Below are 9578 nucleotides of genomic sequence, written 5' to 3' on the forward strand. Positions count from 1 at the left end.
TTCTCTGGACATGCTCCAGCAATTCAACATCTTTCCTAAACTGAGGGGCCCAGAACTGGACACAGTACTCAAGGTGTGGCCTAACCAGTGCTGTGTACAGGGGTACAATGACCTCCCTGCTCCTGCTGGCCACACCATGCCTGATGCAGGCCAGGATGCCATTGGCCTTCTTGGCCACCTGGGCACACTGCTGGCTCCTGTTCAGCTGCTGTCAACCAGTACCCCCAGGTCCCTTTCCACCTGGCTGCTCTCCAGCCACTCTGACCCCAGCCTGTAGCTCTGCATGGGGTTGTTGTGGCCGAAGTGCAGCACCCAGCACTTGGACTTGTTGAATGCCATCATGCTGGACTCTGCCCATCTGTCCAGCCTCTCAAGGTCCCTCTGCAGAGCCCTTCTACCTTCTAACAGATCAACACCTGCTCCCAGCTTGGTGTCATCTGCAAATTTACTGATGATGGACTCAATCCCCTCATCCAGATCATCAATAAAGATATTGAACAGGATGGGGCCCAGCACTGATCCCTGGGGGACACCACTAGTGACAGGCTGCCAGCTGGATGTGGCACCATTCACCACCACTCTCTGGGCTCGGCCCTCCAGCCAGTTCCTAACCCAGCACAGTGCTGCTGTCCAAGCCACAAGCTGCCAGCTTGGCCAGGAGTTTGCTGTGGGGGACAGTGTCAAAGGCCTTGCTGAAGTCCAGGTAGACTACATCCACAGCCTTTCCCACGTCCACCAGGCTGGTCACCTGAGCATAGAAGGAGATCAGGTTGGTGAGGCAGGACCTGCCCTTCCTAAATCCATGTTGGCTGGGCCTGATTCCTTGGCCATCCTTCAGGTGCACAGTGATTGCCCCCAAGACAATCTGCTCCATGATTTTCCCTGGCACTGAGGTCAGGCTGACAGGCCTGGAGTTCCCAGGTTCTTCTGTCCGTCCCTTCTTGTGGATGGGTGTCACATTGGCCAGTTTCCAGTCTTCTGGGACCTCTCCAGTGAGCCAGGACTGGTGGAAAATGATGGAGAGAGGCTTGGCCAGCTCATCTGCCAGCTCTTTCAGCACCCTAGGATGAATCCCATCAGGTCCCATGGACTTGTGAATATCCAAGTGACTCAACAAGTCTCGAATTAATTCCACATGGATTTCAGGAGTACAACACTGCTCCTTGACCCCATCAACCAGCTCAGGAGGCCAGTTATCCTGAAGTCCTCCTGCCTTACTGTTGAAAATGGAGGCAGTGGCCCTGCTGGCCATACTTCTCCTGATGCAGCCCAGGCTCTGCTTGGCTCTCCTGGCTGCAAGTGCTCACTGCTGGCTCCTGCTGAGCTTCTCATCCCCCAGCACCTCCAAGTCCCCCTCCTGAGGGCTGTTCTCCAGCCAGTCCTTGCCCAGCCTGGATTTGTGCTTGGGATTGCCTCGACCCAGCTGCAGGACCTTGCCCTTGGTCTTGTTGAACCTCCTGAGGTTGGCTTGTGCCCAGCTCTGCAGCCTGTGCAGGTCCCTCTGGATGGATCCCTTCCCTCCAGCTGTCAGCTGCACCACACATCTTGGTGCCATCAGCAAACCAGAAAATGAGAGAGTCATAGAATTGTTTCAGTTGGAAAACTCTTTTAAGATCATGGAGTCCAACCTCCATCTAACTACCAAGGCTGGTGTTAAAGGATGTCCCTCAGCACCACTTCTCTGCATCTTTGGAACACCTCCAAAGGTTGGGAATCAATCACCTCCTGGGGAGTCTGTTCTAGAGTTCAAGAATCCTTTCAGTGAGGAATGGCAGATTGTATTTTCTTTTGACTACGCAACAAGCAAAAGTTAAGAGTGTTCAAAGAAAAGAAACCATCACATGGGTGCTGGTGGGGGAGAAGCTGGCCAGAAGCAGGCAGTGTGAGCTTGCAGCACACAAGGCCAAGGGCAGCCTGGGCTGCATCCAAAGCAGCATTGCCAGAGAGCCAGAGAGGTGATTCTGCCACTTGGCTCTGCTGAGACCTCACCTGCAGGGCTGGGTCCAGCTCTGGAGCTGTCAACACAGGAAGGACCTGGAGCTGATGGAGAGAGTCCAGAGGAGGCCACAAAAATGCTCAGGGGGTTGGAGCAGCTCTGCTATGGGGACAGGCTGAGGGAGCTGGGGGTGTTCAGTCTGGAGAAGAGAAGGCTCCAGGGAGACCTCAGAGCAACCTTGCAGTACCTGAAGGGGCTGCAAGAAGGCTGCAGAGGGACTGTTCCCAAAGGGCTGCAGGGACAGCAGCAGGGACAATGGCTTCAAAGGAGAGCAGAGCAGATTGAGATTGGATGTGAGGAAGAAGTTCTGCAGCAGGAGGCTGCTGGAACACTGCAAGAGGTTGCCCAGGGAGGTGGTTGGGGCCCATCCCTGGAGATATTGAAGGGGAGGCTGGAGAGGGCTGTGGGCAACCTGCTCTAGAGGAGGATGTCCCTGCTGAGTGCAGGGGCTTGGACTGGGTGAGCTGTGGAGGTCCCTTCCTGCCTGGACCATTCTGTGGTTCTATTGATAACATGGCAGTGGAGCTTGCTTTCCTTCCTGGTTCTCCAAATGAGGGATAACCTCTGCAGAGTTCTCTGGTGGCACAACACCAACAGTTTAACCTCTAGCTGCTGTAATTGCCACCAAAGCAAATCTGAGAAAACAAAGGGGAAGTGCCATGCAGTATGTAGTTATCAATAGCATTTCCCTTTAAATTGCCCAATTCCAGCCAATCCTGAGTGAAGAGGTTTGCTTTAACTCCTCTGAGAAGGGTTGAAGAGCTCTGTCTCACTCCTTAGAGAAAAACATGAGTAAGTTCTTCAAAGACAAATCCCAGAGTGGTGGAAGAGTCCTTACCTACCTGTACCACATCAGGAGAGGAGAAGGCTGAGAGGGGATTTAATCAATGTTTATAAATAGTTGAGGGCTGGGAGTCAAGAGGGAGGGGACAGGGACAGGCTCTGCTCAGTTGTGCCCTGGGACAGGACAAGGGGCAAGGGATGGAAACTCCAGCACAGGAGGTTCCACCTCAACATCAGGAGGAACTTCTTGCCTGTGAGGGTCCCAGAGCCCTGGAGCAGGCTGCCCAGAGAGGTTGTGGAGTCTCCTTCTCTGGAGACTTTCAAGCCCCATCTGTATGTGTTCCTGTGTGACCTGTGCTGGATTTTATGGTTCTGCTCTGGCAGAGGGATTGGACTGGAGGATCTCTGGAGGTCCCTTCCAGCCCCTAACATCAGATCTGTGCTTCTGTGCAAGTTCAAGCCCCAGTGTTTTAGAAACCCTCCTACTGTTTCTTCTGGTTGTAGGCTGGGCTGATCCAACCTGGCCCTGGAGTGAGAGAAATCCCTGTGGGTGATGGACCTCCCCCCACAGCAGTGGAGTGTTCCCTGCACTAGACCAGGGTGGGTGATGCTTTGTAAATTCTCATCTTGGAGAGCAGTCCTCAAAGAGCAGCAATGCCTCAGCCCTTTGGTGAGCTGCAGAAACAGCTGGGGAGAAATCTTTTGCTAAAAGCCTCCCTGAGCCTCCTCTGGTGCAGATTGCATCTATTGCTCCTTCTTGTACTAATATCACTTAGCCTTCCTCCCTCCCTCTTCTTCACAGTTGTCTACCCAGTAGCAACAGATGCCAGGACATCAGTCCTTCAGCCCAAAACTTCACTTGCTTAGGCCATCTCAGGTCCCATCACCTCTCCTTATAGTTCCTCTGACCCAAGCAGGTTCAGGGTTGATCCTGATGAGCTGCAAGGTCTCCTTCAATCAAAATGGTTCAGTGATGCTGTTTAATATTTTTATACCTGCCCTGTTCAATGTTTTTATCACTGCTATAGACAGCAGGTTCCAGGGCAGATGACACCAAGCTGAGTGCTGCTGTCTGGGTGACATCCCAGTACTGACTGCTGAGGGACTCCACTCATCACTGGTCTCTGTTTGGGCTCTGAGCCATTGACCACAACTCTCTGAGTGCAGCCCTCCAGCCAGTTCCTTACCCAGCCAGTGGCCACCCCTCAGGTCCATGCTGGTCCCATTGGTGACCAGGATGTCCTGGGGGACAGTGTCAAACACTTTACACAACTCCGGGGAGAGGACATGATCTGAGGGAAGGTTTTAGCAGCTACTGCAGGAGGAAGGAGGAAATCTTAGGGACTGTTCCTTACACAAGCTGTGAGAAATGGCACAGGCGAAGGTAGAGCACAGAGGGCTCCAGCTACCCACTTGGGAGCACATTCATAGAATCATGGAATCATGGAATGGCCTAGGCTGGAAGAGACCTTAGAGATCATCTAACCCAACCTCCTGCCATGGGCAGGGACACCTTCCACCAGCCTGGCCTTGACCATCTCCAGGGAGGGGACAACCACAGCCTCTCTGGACAATCCATCCCAGAGTCTTGCCACTCTCCTAGTGAAGAATTTCTTCCTCAGATCCAATCTAAACCTATTCTCCTTCCATTTCAATCCATTTCCCCTTCTCCTGTTGGTGGCCACTCTTGTAAACAGTCTCTCTGCAGCCTTCCTGCAGGATCCCTTCAAGCACTGGCAGGCAGCTCTAAGGTCCCCCTGGAGTCTTCTCTTCCCCAGGCTGAACACCCCCAGCTCCCTCAGCCTGTGCTCATAGTAGAGCTGCTCCAGTCCCTGGATCATCTCTGTGGCCTTCTCTGGCCTTGCTCCAACAGATCAATGTCCCTCTTACAGAAGGGACACCAGAACTGGAGGCAGTATTGGAGGTGGGGGTCTCAGCTGAGCAAAGAGGGAGAATCCCCTCCCTTGCCCTGCTCCCCACACTCCTCTCAGGATATGTTTGTCCTTCTGGGCTGCATGAGGGCACTGCTGGCTCATGTTTAAGCAGCTACTTTTGTTGCATCTCCATTACTGTGTTGGCAATCAGCTAAATGGGAGAGCAAACTGTGGCTGGGCATTTCCATTCCAGGCAGCATCCCAGAAGCCCTTTCCATTCGGCTCCCTCTTGTGCTCATTCCATCCTCCTGCTGACTTCTCTCTTCCCATCTTTTTCTCCATAACCCTTTGTTAGCAGGACATTGTTGCACCAGGCCGTCCAACCCAGGGTGCTCAGGTGGACCTGAAGTGAAGCAGAATGTGCCTGCCCATCCTGAGCAGAAATATCCCTCCTGAGAGGAGTAAATCGTGAGCTAAAGGAAAGCAGAGAGAGCAGCTCCCAGGAAGAGCTGGCAGCAAACCATGAGTCTGATAACTGGGCTCTGGAAAAGGCAGGGCTGTCAGGGGAGGTCTGGCATCTGCCTGAGAGCAATTACTGCCAGCCCATGAGTGAGCAGGGTGGAGGCTTTCCCCTCCCTGCTTCCCTCCTGCTCTTCTGCTTGCAGCACTCTGCAGTGCAGAGCCTGTGAGGAAGAGGATAGCACAGGCATGAAGGAGAAGTCAGAAACTGGGGGAGGTGAACCCCCCAAGAAGGACTGTGAGGGTGAGGGGGAAAGCAAAATGGAGGAGCTGTGATAACTCTGGGAGATGCACAGTTGCCTTCCTTCCTTCCTTCCTTCCTTCCTTCCTTCCTTCCTTCCTTCCTTCCTTCCTTCCTTCCTTCCTTCCTTCCTTCCTTCCTTCCTTCCTTCCTTCCTTCCTTCCTTCCTTCCTTCCTTCCTTCCTTCCTGCCTTCCTGCCTTCCTGCCTTCCTGCCTTCCTGCCTTCCTGCCTTCCTTCCTGCCTGCCTGAATTCACAGAATCACAGAACTGTCAGGGTTGGAAGGGACCTCAAGGCTCAGCCAGTTCCAACCCCCTGCCATGGGCAGGGACACCTCACACCACAGCAGGCTGCTCACAGCCACCTCCAGCCTGGCTGCAAAAACCTCCAGGGCTGAGGCTTCTGCCACCTCCCTGGGCAGCCTGTGCCAGTGTCTCACCACCCTCATGGGGAACAACTTCTTCCTCACATCCAATCTGAATCTCCCCTCCTCAAGCTTGGATCCATCCCCCCCAGTCCTATCACTCCCTGACACCCTCAAAAGTCCCTCCCCAGCTTTCTTGTAGGCCCCTTCAGATCCTGGAAGGCCACAAGAAGGTCTCCTCAGAAACTTTCCTTCCTTTCTGACCTCCTTCCTTTGCAGGAGCACCAGGCAGGAGAGCTGTCTTGCTGTGCAAGGCTTCTCTTGCTCTTACCTTTCCTGTTTGGCTGTGGGATGCATGCCCAGAGCTCCCTGTGACAAAATACTCAGAAGACAGGTGACAGGTGTCCAGGTTTGGGCTCCCCAGTTCAAGAGGGACAGGGATCTACTGAAGAGTCCAGTGGAGGCTCTGGAGATGTCTGGGGGACTTGAACATCTCTGCTGTGAAGAAAGGCTGAGAGCCCTGGAGGTGTTTAGTGTGGAGAGGAGAAGGCAGAGAGGGGATCTGAGCAATGTCTATCAATAGCTGAGGGGTGGGGGTCAGGAGGAAGAGGCCAGGCTCTGGTGGTGTCCTGTGACAGGACAAGGCACAAGCTGGAACCCAGAAGGTTCCAACTCAACATGAGGAGACATTTCTTTGGTGTGAGGCTGCTGGAGCCCTGGAGCAGGCTGCCCAGAGAGGTTGTGGAGTCTCCTTCTCTGGATACTTTCAATACTCACCTGGATGTGTTCTGTGTGCCCTGCCCTGGGTGATCCTGTGGCAGGGGGTTGGACTGGATGACCTCTGGAGGTCCCTTCCAGCCCCTACTATGCTGTGATTCTTTGGCATCATGTTTGTGGCAGGTTTCCACTTTAGAGCAGCCCTTGAGTTCCTGAAAGGGGCTACAAGAAAGCTGGGGAGGGACTTTTGACAAGGGCTCATGGTGACAGGATGAGGGAATGAGCTGGGAGAGGGGAGACTGAGAGTGGAGATGAGGAAGAAATTCTTGAGTGAGGGTGGGGAGAGACCGGAACAGATTGCCCAGGGAGGCTGTGGATGTGCCCTGCCTGGAGGTGTTCAAGACCAGGATGGAAGAGGCCTTGAGCAAGCTGGGCTGGGGGGAGGTGTCTCTGCCCATGGCAGGGGGTTGGAACTGGATGACCTTCAAGGTCCTTTCCAACCCAACCCAATCTATCAGTCTCTGAAGGGGAGAGAAAAGCACTTCCCAGACCAATGTGTGGATATGTGATCATGGCAGGTAGGTTTCACTTCAGGCTGTGGGAAGAAAGAAATGGAAGGTGACTGCTGTGAGTGCTAGAGCAAGCAGAAAACAGCAAGCTTGAGAATGTAGTGTTGGGAACAAGTGAGACACAGCTGCTGAGGAGCATGGGAGAGAAGCCACCACTGTGAGCAGAGATGGCAGCTGTGAGGAGAAGCCAAAGCAACTGTACTGAATCTGGAAAGGACTGAGACACTGTCCCACACCACAGCCTGGTCTCCAAGCTGGTGACACAGGGGTTTGATGGGTAGACCACAAGATGGATACAGAACTGGCTTGATGGCTGCACCCAAAGAGTGGCTGTCAATGGCTCCATGTCCCAGTGGAGGCCAGGGACAAGTGGAGTTCCTCAGGGATCAGCCCTGGGACCAGGCTTGTTCAACATCTTTGTTGGTGCCATGGACAGAGGCATTGAGTGCACCCTCAGCAGGTTTGCTGATGGCACCAAGCTGTGTGGTGCAGCTGACAGCTGGAGGGAAGGGATCCATCCAGAGGGACCTGGACAGGCTGGGGAGGTGGGCACAAGCCAACCTCAGGAGGTTCAACAAGACCAAGGGCAAGGTCCTGCAGCTGGGTGGAGGCAATCCCAAGCACAAATCCAGGCTGGGCAGGGACTGGCTGGAGAGCAGCCCTGAGGAGAGGGACTTGGGGGTGCTAGGGGATGAGAAGCTCAACAGGAGCTGTCAGAGTGCACTTGCAGCCCAGAGAGCCAAGCAGAGCCTGGGCTGCATCAGGAGAAGTGTGGCCAGCAGGTCAAGGGAGGTGATTCTCCCTCTCTGCTCAGCTCTGGTGAGACCCCAGCTGGAGTACTGCATCCAGTTCTGGAGCCTCTGTTACAAGAGGGCTATGGAGATGCTGGAAGGTGTCCAGAGAAGGGCCACCAGGATGAGCAGAGGGCTGGAGCTGCTCTGCTATGAGGACAGACTGAGAGAGTTGGGGCTGTTCAGTCTGGAGAAGGCTCCGAGGTGACCTTCTTGTGGCCTTCCAGGATCTGAAGGGGGCTACAAGAAAGCTGGGGAGGAACTTTTTAGGCTACCAGGGAGTGATAGGACTAGGGGGAATGGAATAAAGCTGGAAGTGGGGAGATTCAGGCTGGACACGAGGAAGAAGTTCTTCACCATGAGAGTGGTGAGAGCCTGGAATGGGTTGTGCAGGGAGGTGGTTGAGGCTCCATCCCTGGAGGTGTTTAAGGCCAGGCTGGATGAGGCTCTGGCCAGCCTGATCCAGTGTGAGGTGTCCCTGCCCATGGCAGGGGGGTTGGAACTGGATGATCCTTGTGGTCCCTTCCAACCCTGACTGTTTCTATGATTCTATAAATCTGACAGAATATTGAGGGCCATGAGCAGACAAGTGGCTGGAAAGGTGAGGAAGCTTCTTACTGCCAGCTGGGACACTTCAGGCGGCCACTGGATAAAACCTGAAGCACCTGAGCCAGCCATTTTCTGGCCTCTTTGTGTGCTGATGATTCCTCAGCCCCCACGACCCAGCAGTTCAGCTTTGCTGCTGTGAACATCACAGCACCTCCAGCCCTTTTTGGGTCAGAACCTTTCTTTGTTTCTTACTCAAACACAAGAGGATTGGTTCATTTTTCTCTGGTTAGGGGAAACTCTGATCACCAAGAATTCCTTCCTGCTAAGGAGTGTCAGATACAAACCTGCCTGAGAAGTGCTTCTCAGTCATTTTTCAGCTTTCCTCCCTGAGTTCAGTTTTGCCAGTTAGAGCTGGTGCCAGGGTGTGAAGCTGGAGGCATGGCATGGTTTGAGCCTGGGTGCCTTTGAGAATCCATAGAGTACAGACCCCCAGAGCCTAGGCAGGATCAGGAGGCAAACCAAAAAGTCTCAATTTTGGTATTTCATTCCCAGAATGCCTGCACCTCCTTGTAAGGGCTCAGCACAAGCTCTTCCTTCCACTTTCCCCCCTCTCCCTCCTTCCCAGTGCTGCTTCCTTATCTTTGTAATGCAGGGGAGTGAGGCCTAGAGTGGCACTGGCAGGAGCCTGGAGCTGCTGAGCTGAATGTTAGCTGCATCACTCCGGGTTGGTAATGGGGGTGCAGAGAGGCTCAGGATGGGGGCAGGAGGGCATCTGGGACCAGGACTTTTGGCCTGATTTGGTAGAGGTTGGGGAAAGCTTTAGCTTCATGGGCTGCTGTGTTAAGCTCAGAACGTGGACCACAGGCTTACAGGATGTTAGGGGTTGGAAGGGACCTCCAAAGATCTTCCAGTCCAACCCCCCTGCCAGAGCAGGACCACAGATCCAGCACAGGTCACACAGGAACACCCCATCAGCCACTTTCCTTCCCACCCATCCAAGCCACCAGCCACTTTCCTTCCCACCCATCCAAGCCACCAGCCACTTTCCTTCCCACCCACCCAAGCCACCAGCAGCCAGGTTCTCCAGGAGGGTGCAGTGAGACAGTGTCAAATGCTTTACTGAAGTCCAGATGACACCCACAGCCTGTCCCTCACAGCCCTTAGTGTGACATCCC

Source organism: Indicator indicator, chromosome 32, assembly GCF_027791375.1.
Source record: "Indicator indicator isolate 239-I01 chromosome 32, UM_Iind_1.1, whole genome shotgun sequence".
Classification (NCBI taxonomy): Eukaryota; Metazoa; Chordata; class Aves; order Piciformes; family Indicatoridae; genus Indicator; species Indicator indicator.